Source organism: Helianthus annuus, chromosome 3 (genome assembly GCF_002127325.2).
Source record: "Helianthus annuus cultivar XRQ/B chromosome 3, HanXRQr2.0-SUNRISE, whole genome shotgun sequence".
In the NCBI taxonomy this organism is placed as follows: domain Eukaryota; kingdom Viridiplantae; phylum Streptophyta; class Magnoliopsida; order Asterales; family Asteraceae; genus Helianthus; species Helianthus annuus.
This window is the reverse complement of record NC_035435.2, coordinates 162,318,094-162,334,061: the sequence shown is the minus strand read 5'-3', so window position 1 is coordinate 162,334,061 and position 15,968 is coordinate 162,318,094.

The window sequence follows — 15,968 nt, the reverse complement described above, 5'->3', positions numbered from 1 at the left end:
TAGGACTTGCAAGATTCCCTAGTGACGCCCCGAGCTCCCAGCCAATTACGCATAGTACCTGTCACTTAACCTTTTGGAAAATACGTCAGTTTACACTGGTAAATACAATTAACTGACTCATTTTGGAAAAAGAGTTTGAAAAGTGATTCGAGTGCAAACGGCACAAAATATCTTGACACATCGATTAAAATGCACAGAGGCAAAATTAATCTTTATACTTGGGACAATTTTATTAATAAAAATCTTGTATCCGATTTACATGGTTGTCCAACATTTAGGGCCGGTGATTATACAATACAAGCCGGACAAGATTAATCGACACACCACAAATATAATCTCACAAGAAGATAATCTCACGAGTGAGTATACGTTATACATATGCAACAGGAGGTGTTCTGCCTACACCTTGTGCTTACGTCGTGGCCATTCACTTTTTAAAATGAGCCAAGGATATCCAGGACACGGTCATTAACCCCCAATGTTATTTGTTATCAATCAACACAGATTAAAACGGGATTATGCAATTTAATCATCTCCGATTAAACAGTTTCTACACCCGACCAAGCGGTATTTTTATAATACCGTATCCCAAGCCCGTATAAGGGAAAATAAGTTAAAATGTATTTACCTGAGCTAGCTCCTGTCTTAAATAGCAAGAATAATAACTCAGCCGTATCCCTAAGTAAGCGTAGGTACAATTTACCGGAAAGCTCTAGTCTGGAACGATGGTATAAATAACCAATTTAGAATACTAACGGGTCTTTAATTAAGCCTAAGCTTTGACCGGTTAGTTTTAAGGATGATACGGTTAAACGCATGATTAAGCGAAAGACCGGATGGAATGTGATTTAGACCCGACAAGCTTGAATACTTGTATAATATGGGTATACTAAATACATCCTGGATTTTGAGATAAAAATGATAACGTTTGACCCGTTTCGGTCAATTTACGCAAACTAGTTACGTAACCCGAACCGAACGCAAAAAGGGCGTTACGGGTAGCCAAATAAGTCAAATGCAAGTTCCCTGAGATAATTATGCCTTAAATATGACATAATATCAGTAAGTTATGTTCTATATTGCCCGGAATAATTTTAAACTCAATTTATGCCTTAGAAGGACATTTTGGTCATTTAAAAGATCATAAAAGAGTAAAATTAGAAATCTGAGTTTCGGGTCTGGTTCATACAGAAAATATACTTAATTTAACATGTTATAACAGTAGGGTATGACCCATATATCAAATTTATCATTTAAAACCAAACTATGCACCGTAAGGGTATTTTAGTAAATTTACAAGGGCTAAAAACGCCAAAACTGGAAGTCTGAGTTCATGTACTTATACTCATTGTTTTTATATGAAAATATGCTATACACATCAGTAGGTATAGGTCTTATATAATTAAAACGAGTATAACGCTTACTATGCGCTTAACACGCTAAAAATGCGATTTAAGGGCGTTTTCGGGTTTTCAAAGAAAAGCTGAGATTTTTATATTTCCAGAATACTTAAAATACTTTATTCAACAATTAAAAACAGTAGGAAAAGGTTTCGGGTCAAAAGAATGTATAAAACTCATTTTATGGCTTAAACGGTCAAAACCGACATAAGCCGAAATAACTAGGCGATCTAAGATCCGTTCAGCCAAAAATTAATTAAAAATCATCTAAAATCCCAAAATATTATAATACATCAGTTGGTAAAAAAGTTTTATACCAAAACGTGGCCAGAAATAGGTCATATGCGAAAAGGGCCGTTTATGTAACTTTATAATGTAGTTTTACGCTAATGGCCATAACTCACAATCTGGACCACCAACTGATCCGAAATTTTCGGTGCAAGTTTATATATTAGAAATAAAGATTTCTACTCTTTCACTTTTCCAAAAATCACGTTTTATATCAAAAAGGGCAAAATAGTCAACTTTATGCATAAATCGGAAACATGCATTCGAATCGGCTAAGCATAGACTCAATCAACAAGAATTCCAGAAAGTTTTACCAAAATAAAAAATGGTCAAAAATACTCTCCAATACAGATCTCAAACATGCATGTACGAATCCGAATCGATAGTCTACGAAATAGTCGTTTTATAAGACTTTCGGTTCCGATTCGTATTTATACTATAGATTGTCGAGTTGATGATGATAAAACTCATTCTTATATGTATTACAAGTTATTTATGATGATCAAACAGATTGCATGTCTATTATATTAACATTCAAGCTTATTTTCGCAAAAATCACTTCTGTTGACTTTTTAGAATCACGTTTGACTCGACAATTAACATGCATTTAGTGGGAATCAGATAATACCCTTTAGAGGGTTTGTTTCCCACATAAATACCAACCTATATCAGGTTTCAATTCGAGAAATGACTGAAAGAAATCCGTTTAATCAGAAAGTCAAAGCTTATGAACAAACAGTTTGACTTTTAGCAATAATCAAAGCAAGAACGGATTAGAGAACGAATTGGAAGCTTACAAAGGTCCAATAGGTGCTTAGATAACACTAGGATGTTGCTTTGATGATCAGAAATGCTCCAGAAATGCTTGAGGGAGTTTTGCAAGTTGAGAGTGTTCTTGATCACAAAAGGAAATGCCAAGAAATGGAGCTTTGATCTAATTTAAAGATGGATTCAGAGGTTTGAGGATAGGTTACTATTGCACTAGGCATGCATGGGGTTTTATTGGAGCTTGTGGAGGTGGAATGAGCTGTTAAACACTTCCAATTCGGACCAGAATTGCAATTTTCGCGAATTTTTGTTACTGGGGGTCTCACGCGGCCCGCTTGGGGGTGCCAGGCGGGCCGCCTGGCTTTGTCTGATCCCCAAAACTTTGTTAAATGTTGCAGTTTGGTCCCTGCACTTTGGTTACGAGGTTTTGGCAACTTTTCTTGACTCGTAAACCCCCAAACTTGGTTTCTAGGAACCTTGGGACATTTACCAACATGGTAATGTCCTCGGATAACTTTGCGCTCAACCGAAAAGCCATGAAATTCGACGTTGACGCTTTTAGTCCCTTAAGTACGGTTTTGGCCATAACTTTCTCATACGTTGACGAAACTTCATGAAATTTTAACCACATATTCTAGTGAGTATATTTTAGCTTCTCAAAGCTTCGGGTCTGCCAAAAGTTCACTCAGAGGTATAAATTAAACATGTTGACACTTTTGGCCCCTATAGTTTGCAATACATCACTTTTGTGCAATTTCCGCGTCGTATGATCCATGAACCATCCGTTTAAGGTTATAAACATTATGTGGGGTTATCATAGAGCCTATTTATCCATTGTTGACACTTTGGACCCTTACGTTCCATAGTTTTCACTGTTTGTCACTTTTAGTCCCTCTAAAGTATGTTTTCACATACCGGACCCTTATGACACGTGTCAAGACATTATTGGACGAGATTTTTCGAGGTGTTACACATTTATATAAGCATCCTATAACAATTATCGGTATTGTTGTCCACATAAGCTCATGCTTATCAAACGTACTCACACTTAGGAGATACGCTTTACGGTAAGATTGATACTTACAAGTCGATGTAAAACCACTTCACGACACATTCCCGTATCAAGGTATGCACGAGAATTCATTTTACCGGTGAGTATACCGATTATCATCTGTTTGACCGTATAAGATGTGAGATACTCACTTATTTTGTTTTGAAAACCAAGCCCTATGTGATAGAATCACTTATTGATGAGGAACTTGATTTTCGATGCATGAGGGCGCAGGAGCAAGTCCGTGAACAGGTCAGTACTTTCGTACAGCAGAGAGACGAACTTGACTCTCGGATAGATGTGATATTTTATCACTTATTTGTTTGGACATGTGATTGTTTATCACTTATTGAGGTCGAATGCAGTATGTACACGTATGTATAGTATCATGGAAGATCTAGACTTGCATCCCCGTTATTTTTCGGTAAAAGATACAACCATGATACCCAGATGATAAGCAGCATAAAGACCGAATATCTCAGAACCTCGGCAATCTATCAAACGAAATTTCGGTACTAAGACCATATGCCAATGAATGGTTCCCACCTGACTTGAAGTCTGTTAGGTTTGTATCATCCTGCACATTTTAGTTTGATTGTGAGCCTACCGATACATCGTTAGAAGAGATACTTATCATTTGTTTAACGATTTTAACCATGTTGACCGACCACACCAGTGAATATCATCACCTTCCTTTTTCCAAGAAACTCATTTTTGGGTTTTCTATTTTTTTTTTTTTTTTTTGATTTTTGAATTTTTCTAAATTAAAAGACAGAAACATAAAAGCATCTTTTTGGATTTTTGAGATTTTCTAATGTTTTTGTATTTTCTTGAAATTTTATCCCCCTAAAATGCTAAAAGATTACGAAAGGAAAATCTTTTTGTATTTTTCGAATTTTTAAAGAAAATATTTACAAAAACGATTAGCCAAAGTGGTTTACCCAGGTATCACCTTAATGCCGTTGACCAAAAGTAGATAATCGAACCGTGATTTATCAAATGCTTTTGTAAACAGGTCGGCACGTTGGTGTTCGGTGGGGATATGAATAACATCGATTAATCTTTTGTCAAAACAATCACGTATGAAGTGATATTTAATTTCGATGTGTTTGGTCTTGGAATGCTGCACAGGATTTCTAGTGATCTGTAAGGCAGCATTGTTATCAACAAAAATAGGAGTAGTTAGGAATTCAAAACCGTAGTCGCGCATTTGTTGTTGTATCCACAAGACTTGGGAGCAACAACTGGAGGCAGCAATGTATTCTGCTTCACAGGTTGATGTAGCAACACATGTCTGCTTTTTGCACTGCCACGTCACCAGGCGACTTCCTAAGAACTGACATCCTGCTGTTGTTGATTTGCCGTCAATTTTGCAACCGCCGAAATCAGAATCACTGTATGCGGTCAAATCAAAGCTATCGTCCCTAGGGTACCAAAGACCGGTGTCTGGACATCCCTTCAAATAGCGAAAAATCCTTTTTGCAGCTGACAAATGGGAGGCCTTCGGATTAGCTTGATATCTTGCGAGCAGGCACGTTGGATACATTATGTCAGGCCTCGAAGCAGTAAGATACATGAGAGATCCGATCATAGCACGATAATATGAGGAGTTAACGCTTTCACCCTTCAAATCCGGAGTAATCCCGTGATTCTGCGGAAGTGGGGTACCAATGGGCGTTGCATCTGACATCTGGAACCGGCTCAAGATGTCACCAACATATTTTGTCTGATGGATGAATATCCCAGACTCGGTTTGCTGAACTTGTAGGCCCAAAAAGAAATTCATCTCCCCCATAGCGCTCATCTCGAACTTTTCCTGCATAATATGCTCGAATTCCCTGCACAAAGTTTCATTAGTAGAACCAAAAATGATATCATCAACGTATACCTGCACCAGCAGAAGATCTCCATTTTGTTCCTTGACGAAGAGGGTGCAGTCAATAAGGCCTCGTCTAAATCCATTCTCCAGAAGATAGTTGGATAGGGTTGCGTACCAAGCTCTAGGTGCTTGATGTAAACCATAAAGAGCTTTGTTGAGCAACGAAACCCGATCGGGATGGACATGATCTTCGAAACCTGGAGGCTGTTCAACATATACCTCTTCTTGAACTATCCCATGAAGAAAAGCACTTTTCACATCCATCTGGTAGACTTTGAATCCTTTGAATGATGCATAAGCAAGAAAGATCCGAATAGCTTCCAGACGAGCAACTGGTGCATAGACTTCATTGTAGTCAATCCCCTCGATTTGACGAAATCCCTAAACGACCAATCTTGCCTTGTTACGAATAACCACTCCACGGTGGTCCTTCTTGCATTTGAAAACCCATCGAGTGCCAATTTTCTTGTAGTTCTCTGGTCTTTCAACAAGCTTCCAAACACCAAGCTTTTGAAATTGCTGCAGTTCCTCCTGCATGGCTTCAACCCAAGCATTATCTTTCAACGCTTCTTTCCACGATTTTGGTTCTTCTTGTGACACGTAACACGCGAAGGACCAGTCATTCTGAAGACCAGATTCTCTTATAGCTGAATACAAACCAGCATTCTGGTTGTTTCTCAGCTGATTACGCGTCTGCACACCGCGATGGACATCTCCTATAATATTCTGCTGGGGATGGGTATCATGAATCCTCATTTCAGGATTTTCTGACACACGTGCATTGATACCCAAATTGTTAAGATTAAGATCAACAACCAACTCCACACCAGGAATGTGTGTAGAGGTGGATGCATTCCCTTCAGCAGTGTCTACATTCTGCACATGAGGTGTATCAGCAGAGGCACCTTGAACAGGAGCAACTGGAGCTGAAGATCCTTCTGCTGCATCATGATATTCATCATCTTCCGAAGACTCATTGTAATCAGCAGCATCTTCAAATACCTCATTTTGAACTGTATTGTTAACCGATGAAGAGCCTTGTGGGTCAACAAGAACAGGTCTAACCAATGGCGAGACAGTAGCATTGTCACTTTCAAACAACATTCTAGCAGCTGCTGATTCTTCGTCAAAGGTTGGCAGATTGAAGGAGTCAAATAGTCCATCATAATCGAACATCCACGGAACACCCGGAGCCCTAACAGGACTCGTGTACCTTTGAACCCTCACCTCACTCCATAGCTCAATCTTTTTGGTAGCCAGATTCCAAACACGAAAATTCGGAGTAGCATATCCAAGGAAGAAACCCTCGATAGCTTTCGCTCCAAACTTTCCATCCGGCTCAATCATAGTACATGGAGCACCAAACGGTTCTAGGTAAGAAAGATCCGGTTTCCTTTTCTGAAGGAGTTCGAAGCAAGTTTTGCCTTGTCTCTTTACTGTAAGAACTCGGTTTAATGTATAGCACGCAGTCGATACAGCCTCCCCCCAGAATTGAACAGGGAGTTCCGACTCTACTAACATCGTTCTTGTAGTTTCGATTATCGTCCGATTCTTCCTCTCCGCGACACCATTTTGTTGTGGAGTATAACGAGAACTGTATTCATGAAGAATGCCTTTAGAAGTATAGAACTCATCCATAACTTGATTCTTGAATTCGGTTCCATTGTCGCTTCGGATCCTTTTCACTTTCAACGAATAGAGATTCTCCAACATTGTAAGAAGATCCTTGAGGATGCCAGGAGTTTCACTTTTGTGTGCCATGAAGGATACCCAAGAAAATCTAGAATAGTCATCGGTAACGACTAAACAATAAGCATCTCCGAATGTTGTCTTGTGCTTCATAGGTCCAAAAAGGTCCATATGAAGACGTTCGAGAGGTATGCTGACAGTGTTGATTTTCTTCAAAGGGTGAGACTTCTTTGTTTGCTTCCCTTTTTGGCACGAGACACAGATATCTTGTAAATGAAAACTTCTCACAGGCACACCATTCACAAGATTGTTTTTCACCAAATGGTTCATTTTCCTCAAGTGAATGTGCCCCATTCTTCTGTGCCAAGATATAGACTCCTTTTCAGTGGCTTTTGAGACAAAGCAAGTGACTTGTGCAGATGTTGTAATCGCTTGGCTCATGTCGAGAATATAAAGATCATTAACTCTCGGAGCCGATAAGAGAATCCATTCTTGTGGAATTTTGAATCCGGGTTTCAGCACATAACAACCGGCATCATCAAAATGCACGGTGAACTTTTTATCGCAGATTTGCGACACACTGAGAAGATTATGATCAATTTGACGAACATAATTGATCTTATCGAAGCACACAATACCATTGGAGATACTTCCTTCTCCAGTGATGTATCCGCCTTTGTCTCCCGCAAATGCGACATAGCCTCCTCTAATATTTCTCACGTCATACAGAAGCCGTAAGTCGCCAGTCATGTGCCTGGATGCTCCACTATCAACAATCCAATGACTATTAATAGTTCCTCCGGGAACACCCTGACTTGAAGAGGCTGAGACATTTGCCATAAAGGCAGTTTGAAAAGAAAAAGCTCCATCTTCAGAAAAGAACTTCTCCATTTCCTTAGATGCAGTAGCAGCCTTCTTGATCAGAATTGATTTCTGGCATATGAGCTCATCAGCTTCATTCAGTAGATCTTCAACATTAGCACCTCCTTCTTCTTTCACATCAGGCTCAGACTGATTATCCCCAGAAATAGAGCCTTCTTCATCAGAACTTCCAGAATAACCAGAACTGTCATCACTCTCAGAAAACTCTTCTTTATGAACATGCTTGATGTGATTGATGATCTTTGCATAGCAAGCTGTTCCACCTCCTTGATCACCTTCTCCAAACTGTACAGACCAGTCACATCCTTCATCAGCTTGAACAGTCAAAGCCCGATTGGGATTTGATGGTCCATACTGGCTCTGATTGTTGTTGACTGCCACAATCCTCCTGTCACGGTTTTCTTGCTGGGCATTCACATTCGAAGTACTCGTCTGGTTTCTGAAAGGGTTATGATTGCCTTGTTTTGTTGGTCGAGTGCACTCACGTTTGAAGTGCCCTTTCTCGCCACAATTGAAGCATGTTACAGCGTTTATATCAAACCCGTACTTCGTATCCCTTTTGCCTTCCAACGAAGTTCTTCCAGTTCGAGCCATGAAGTCTTTCGCTCTTCTGACCGCACTAGCAAAAGCCCACTTGATATCCATCAACTCCATTTCATCCTTGTCGATCTGTTGGTAATCTTCATTGGTCATATTGATGTTTCCAATTTGACCTGCCACCAACCCACAATAAGCACTGACCATTGTATTAATGATTTCCATATGCTCCTTTGCTACTTCAATACTAAATTGTGAGAGGTTTGAAGTATCGACTCTGATCGTGTTAGGGTTGTGGGGTGGGGGATTGTTGGCATAATGAGCTTGTTGTTGTGGTTGTGACTGTGGTGTGGGTATTGACTGTGACAGATAGGTGCTTTGATCAAACTGTGGTTAAGCCGTTGTAACTTGAGGTGTAGGAATGGTTTGTGAAAGATAGGCACTTTGATCCCATTGTGGTTGTGCTTGATTGAACTGTTGAAACGGAGAAGAGTTTGTATTGGATACAAACACCGTTTGAAGCTTCGGTTGTTGAACAGAACTAGAACTAGCTGAAGGACCAAAACCAGGCAAATACATTTCTGTATTTTGAGGAGGTGCAGCTGCAATTCTTTTAGCCTTCCTAATTTCTTCTTCATTCTTGTGCTCTAACTTCTGGATGAATTCATAGAGACTAGCATTGGCTGCATCCAGTGCACCCGTATGTTTCAGAAGCTCAATGAATGGACTCCACTTAGGAGGTAGAGCATCAGCAAACCGTGCAATCATTTCTTGATGGGTAGCATTAACATTGTAAGAACTCATTTCACTAATCAAATGATAGAAACGTGAAGTCATATCATTTAGGGTTTCATTTTCCAAGAACTGAAATGATTCAAACTCTTTCTTTAACAGATCATGCCGAGTCTTCCTGGACGCTGCATTCCCTTCTCCTCTTGCCACCAATGCATCCCATAGGCTTTTCGTGGTCTTACAATACCCAAATTGATGATAGATTTCTTTGTGAAGTGCTTGTGTAAGTATGGCAAACGCCTTTTTCTCCAAGTCATACGCTTTCTTATCATCCTCAAGCATATTAGCATAACCCGCTGAAGTTGATGCTGCTGTTTCGAGGGCAGGGTTGACCGCATTAATGAAACACGTCCAAAGTTCGGTGCTTTGCCCTTGAACATACGTGTGGAAACGTCCCTTCCATGATGGATAATCATTCATGTGATTTAGCTTTGGCGGGCGATTGTTGCTACCCGTCTCACTCTCGCTCAACAGTAGATTTTGAATACTTTGGTTTTGATTTGATACCAAAGCCCATTGACTCGCACTTATGGACGGTTGTTGTTGAGGTATGGAGTTTGCTAAGTAAGACGCCATAGATGTCTGATTTGAACTTTGACCTGGTCGTGGGTCAGTACTCCAGTCCCAAGGACTTGTACAACTCATTTTCGATGACTACTAGCTGAAAAACTGAACAAACACTTGAGAACACACTGTTAAGATGAACTTGCAAACCTTCTGTTGAAAACTTACAACTTTCTTGACGAAACTGAAATGGCTTTTGACGAAACAGCAGTCGACGAGACAGATCCTGTTTCTTCAAAGAGGTTTGAGGAAACAGATATGTGATTCGTCAAAAGGACCTTTGGCGAAACAGACTTTGATTCGTCGAAGGGACTTTTGGCGAATTAGATGTGATTCGTTGAAGGGATCTTTGGCGAAACACTTTTCAGTTTCGTCAAAGAGACCTTTGACGAGATGCTTCCTGTTTCGTTGACTTTGTGTTTCGTTGAATTCTGTTTCGTCAAAAAGAGATTGTCAGAGGTTGGTAAAAGTTGGTGAAAAGTTTATACCCAGCCTGTCAACCTCACATGACTTTCAACCTTCCTTTTCACCAACTTAGAAGTATGGTGGATAAAGAGGTTGGTCAAACACTTTTCAAATACTCACACCTTATCTTTTAGATTAAAAGTTCACTTTTAATAAGAACACTTGAAGATATTATGAAGATGTGAAGAACACTAAACAACCGGATGAACTGACAGTTTACAAAAACCAATTTTAACTAATAATTTCAACAAAAACCAACTTGTAAGTATGAAAAACACACAAACAAGCAAGGTTTTCACTAAAATTTTAGCAAAATCCCAAGATAGTCAACAGTTTATGATAACTTTTTCCAGAAAAATGTGAAGTTTCAAGAACCAAAATCTAATAAAAAACACTACAACTTGTTCAACAACCCGAACTATGTTTGATTTTAAACAAGGATAAGAGCCAATGCTCTGATACCACTTGTAGGTCCCTAAATCGGAGGATCGATTTTCACTACCGAATCCTTGTTTATAGCAAACAAAGTTAAGTGTGCGGAATCCACTTAACTTAGCCAATCAAACATAGAACAAGATAAACACAATGGTTAACCAAAGAAACACAATCGTTTGATTAACTGGATGAGATCTGGTAACTGATACAAACACAGTTCTTACAAGCTTGAAGGGTAAACTCTCATCTCTCGTCCAAGTTTCACACAGAAACTAAGAGACCTATTTATACTAAAACAAAGACACAGACTTGACGAAACACTAAAGTCGACGAAACACATTCTGTTTCGTCGACATACATATTGATCCTAAATCTTCTTTGTTTCGTCAACATGTAGAAGCCCATATCACAAATGTTACGGCCCAAATGACGTTGATTGGCCCAAATGTGCTTTCTGTTGCCAACTTTCAATTAGTCAAAGGTTATGACATCATGTGTGACATCATCATGACATCACTAAGGTGATGTCATGGTGATGTGGCGGCGGGAAAGGCCGCGGCTCTCCGTGCTTCGCGTGTCGAAATCTGGGGCGCACGACGGAGGAATGTCGTGACGTCGGGCTTGAGCCGGACCTAACCGTGTCGAAACCAAGTCGTACCGAGCCGAGTCGAACCGAGCCGAGTCGCGTCCACACAAAGTGTATCAACATGGAAGAAGATAAAAACACGGCATACTTTCATGGTGTAATAAGTGCTAATCTAACCAATAACCGTATCAATGGGCTTTGGATAGATGGCGTCTGGGAGACATCACCTATTTTGGTCAAAGACAAAATTTGTGCCTTTTTTCAGGTAAGTTTCACGAACCGGTAGCATCCCGACCAAGATTAGTTTGTCATAACATTAACACAATCTTTGAGGTGGAATCAAGTGCACTAGTGGTTCCTTTCTCCCTCAACGAAATAAAGGAGGTAATATGGGAGTGTGAAGGTAACAAGGCCCCAGGCCCGTACGGCATCAATTTTCACTTTTTAAAGCGGTGTTGGAACCTTTTTACAAGCTGATTTTGTGAAGCTTTTCAAAGAATTTCATCATAAAGGCAGCTTTAGTTTCGGTTGCACGTCGTCATTTATCGCCCTAATTCCGAAGTGTGACGACCCCGGGGATCTAGGAGAGTATAGGCTGATTAGCCTTATTGGGTGTATTAATAAGGTTATTTCAAAGGTGTTGGTAAATCGGTTGAAGATGGTAATCCATAAGTTAATTTCTGAAGAACAAACGACCTTTCTTTCTAACCGAAGCATATTAGATGGGCCGCTTGTTTTGAATGGACTTATACCATGGTTGAAGCGTAGAAATAATACCGGGATGATTTACAAGGTGGATATAGAAAAGGTATATGACTCACTAAGGGATATTCTTGATTCAATTATGGGTCAAATGGAATTTCCGATATTATGGAGAAAGTGGGTTATGGCGACGGTGTGATCCGCATGGGCATCGGTTTTGGTGAATGGGTCGCCGACTCAAGAGTTTTCATATTGTAGAGGCTTGCGACAAGGTTACCCGTTATCACCTTTCTTGTTCATTCTAGCCATGGAAGCACTATCGGGGTTGGTAAAACGAGCGTGCTCCGTAGGCCTCATAGATGGGATCGTGTGCGCCTAACAAGGGCCGGTTTTGTCACATTTTATCTATGCCGATGACGCAATCTTTTTAGGGGATTGGTCGGTCAGGAATGCTCTTAATCTTATTAGAATACTTAGATGCTTCTATTTGGCTTCGGGGCTCTGGGTGAACGCGTTGAAAAGTGGACTCTTCGGGGTCGGGGTAGAAGAGACAGCGGTACAAGAAATGGCCTGGGTATTAGAATGTAGGGTTAGGACGTTCCTTATTAAGCATTTGGGGCTCTTGGTCGGGGCAAATATGAGTATTGTAAAGAACTGGAAAGCGGTAGTGGACACCTTTAAGAAGTGTCACACCCCCGATTTCCACGTGTCACCGGTGGGCCCGGTGTGGGGTACAGTGACGTAGTTGGCATCGTCATAGACAATCAACACAATATAATAATGCACAGCGGAAGCAGAATAGAAACATTTCAACTTTTAAATAAAGTGTAATAATAATATCACAGTAGTTGAAATGGATCCACAGGCGGATCAAATAAAAATAGAAATAAATAGTTCAACAGATAAATGTCGTCCGAGTTTGCGAGACTATTGTGGACGCTCTCTAGGAAACAGCCAGCCTATTTCCGTATAGTACCTGCACTTAATCTTTTGGGAAAAATACGTCAGTTTACACTGGTAAATACAAATCAACCGACTCATTTTGAAAATGATTTAAAATTTATTTAAATGCACAAGGCATAAATATTTTATTAACTTGGGATAATTATATAATATAAACTTGTGAACGATTTACATGCACTTATATCTCTGGTGGCCCGGGATCTACTGTCCGGGCTAGAGATTTAATTGACACACCACATCAAAGAGTTATACACGACGGGTGTACGCCTACACCCCGTGCTCTGGTCGTGGCCATCTCGTAAGATAATGCCAAGGATATCCGGGACATGGTCAATAACCCCCCAAAGCCTTTAAGTAAGACAAGACTGTTTAAACGAAATCACACAAGCTATTCAAGACTGAACACCCATAGGGAGCAGGACTTGTGCGCCCGATCAAGCGGTATTTTAAATACCGTACCCCAAGCCCGTATAGGGAAAATAAGTCAAAATGTATTTACCTGAGCAAGTATAAGTCACAAACGATAAGTGGTGATAGCTTTTACCGGGCTTCCTAATCTGGAACAAAGGTTTATAATTAACCTATTAGATTCCTAACGGCCTTTTATTTAAGCTTAAGCTTTGACCGGTTAGTTTTAGGAATGATACGGTTTACGCACGATTAAGCGAAAGACCGGATAGAATGTGATTTAGACCCGACAAGTTTGAATACTTGTATAATATGGGTATACTAAATACATTCTGGATTTTGAAATAAAAATGATATTGTTTGACCCGTTTCGGTCAATTTACGCAAACTAGTTACGTAAACCGAACCGAACGCGAAAACGGCGTTACGGGTAGACCAAAGATTCAAATGCAAGTTTCCTGAAGTAATATGCTTAGAATATGATATTATATCAGTAAGTTATGTCCTATATTGCCCGGGATAATTTTAAACTCAATTTATGCCTTAGAAGGGCATTTTGGTCATTTAAAAGATAATAAAAGGGTAAAATTAGAAATCTGAGTTGCGGGTCTGGTTCATACAGTAAATATACTTAATATAACATATTATATCAGTAGGGTATGACCCATATACCAAATATATCATTTAAAACCAAACTATGCACCGTAGGGGTAATTTAGTAATTTCACAAGGGCTAAAAATGCCAAAACTGGAAACCTGAGTTCAAAATATCATACTTACTGTTATTATATGAAAATATGTGGTTTACATCAGTAGGTATAAGTTTTGTGGGTTTAAAACAAGTATAACGCTTACTAAGCGCTTAAAACGCTAAAAATACGATTTAAGGGCGTTTTCGGGTTTTCACAGTAAATCTGAGATTTTTATATTTCCAGAATACTTAAAATAATTTATTCATCATATAAAATCAGTAGAAAAAGGTTTCGGGTCAAACGGAGGTGTAAAACTCTTTTTATGGCTAAAACGGTCAAAACCGACATAAGCCGAAATGGCTAGGTGATCTAGGATCCGTTCAGCCAAAAATTAATTAAAAATCACCAAAATTCCCAGAATATTATATATAATCAGTTGGTAAAAAGTTTCGTGTCAAAATGTGGCCAGAAACGGGTTCTACGCAAAAAGGACCGTTTATGTAAATTTATAATATAGTTTTACGCTAATGGCCATAACTCACAATCTGGACCACCAACTGATCCGAAACTTTCGGTGCAAGTTTATATAATAAAAATAAAGATTTCTATCCTTTCACTTTTCCAAAAAATCCCGTTTTAAATCAAAAAGGGCAAAATAGTCAACTTTATGCATAAACCGGAAACAAGCATTCGAATAGGCTAAACATAGACTCAATCAACGAAAGTTCCAGAAAGTTTAACTGAAATAATAATAGTCAAAAATACTTTCCAAAACAGATCTTGAACATGCATGTACGAATCCGAATCGATAGTCTACGAAATAATCGTTTTACAAGACTTTCGGTTCCGATTCGTGGCTATACTATAGAGTGTCGAGTTGATGATGATTAAAACACATTTATATATATGTTACAAGTTATTTTCAATGATCAATCAGGTTGCATGTCATCTATATCATTAATCATGTCATTTTTCGCAAAAATCACTTCTGTTGACTTTTTAGAATTAGGTTTGACTCGACATTAAGCATGCATGTAGTGGGAATCAGTTAGTACCCTTTAGAGGGTTTGTTTCCCACATAAATACTAATCTATAACAAGTTTCAATTCGAGAAATTACTGAAAGAAATCCGTTTAATCAGAAAGTCAAAGGTTATGAACACCCAGTTTGACTTTTAGCAATTAACACAACAAGAATGGATCAAAGAACGAATTGAAGGCTTACAAGAGTCCTATAGATGTTAAATGGTCACTAGGAGTCGGCCTTGTTGATCAGAATCCCTCCAGAAAGCTTGCTTGAAGTGTTCTTGAGAGCTCTTGAGAGAATGCTCCTTGTTCTTCACTTGCAAATGATCAAAATGAGATCAATTCTTGTTTTAAATCAGTATTTTCGAGCTTACTGTAGTTGTAGGCTTGCATGAAATGTTATTGGTGATTGTGGAGGCAAGTTACAGCTGTTTGTCACTCAAATTCGGACCCAAATCAACCCAAATTCGATTTTCTGCACCTGATAGTCCCACGCGGCCCGCCTGGGTCTGTCCAGGCGGGTCGCCTGACCTGCTGTTCAGCCAAACATCTTTCAAACATTGACAGCTTTGACCCCTGAACTTGTACGTGATGTTTCGGCTACTTTTCTCGACCCGTAAACCCCCAAACTTGGTTTTTAAGGACCTTAGGACTTTTACCAACATGGTAATGCCCTCGGATAACTTTGCGCTCAACCGAAAAGCCCTGAAATTCGACGTTGACGCTTCTAGTCCCTTAAGTACGGTTTTGGCCATAACTTTCTCATACGTTGACGAAACTTCATGAAATTTTTACCACATATTCTAGTGAGTATATTTTAGCTATACAAAGCTTCGGGTCTG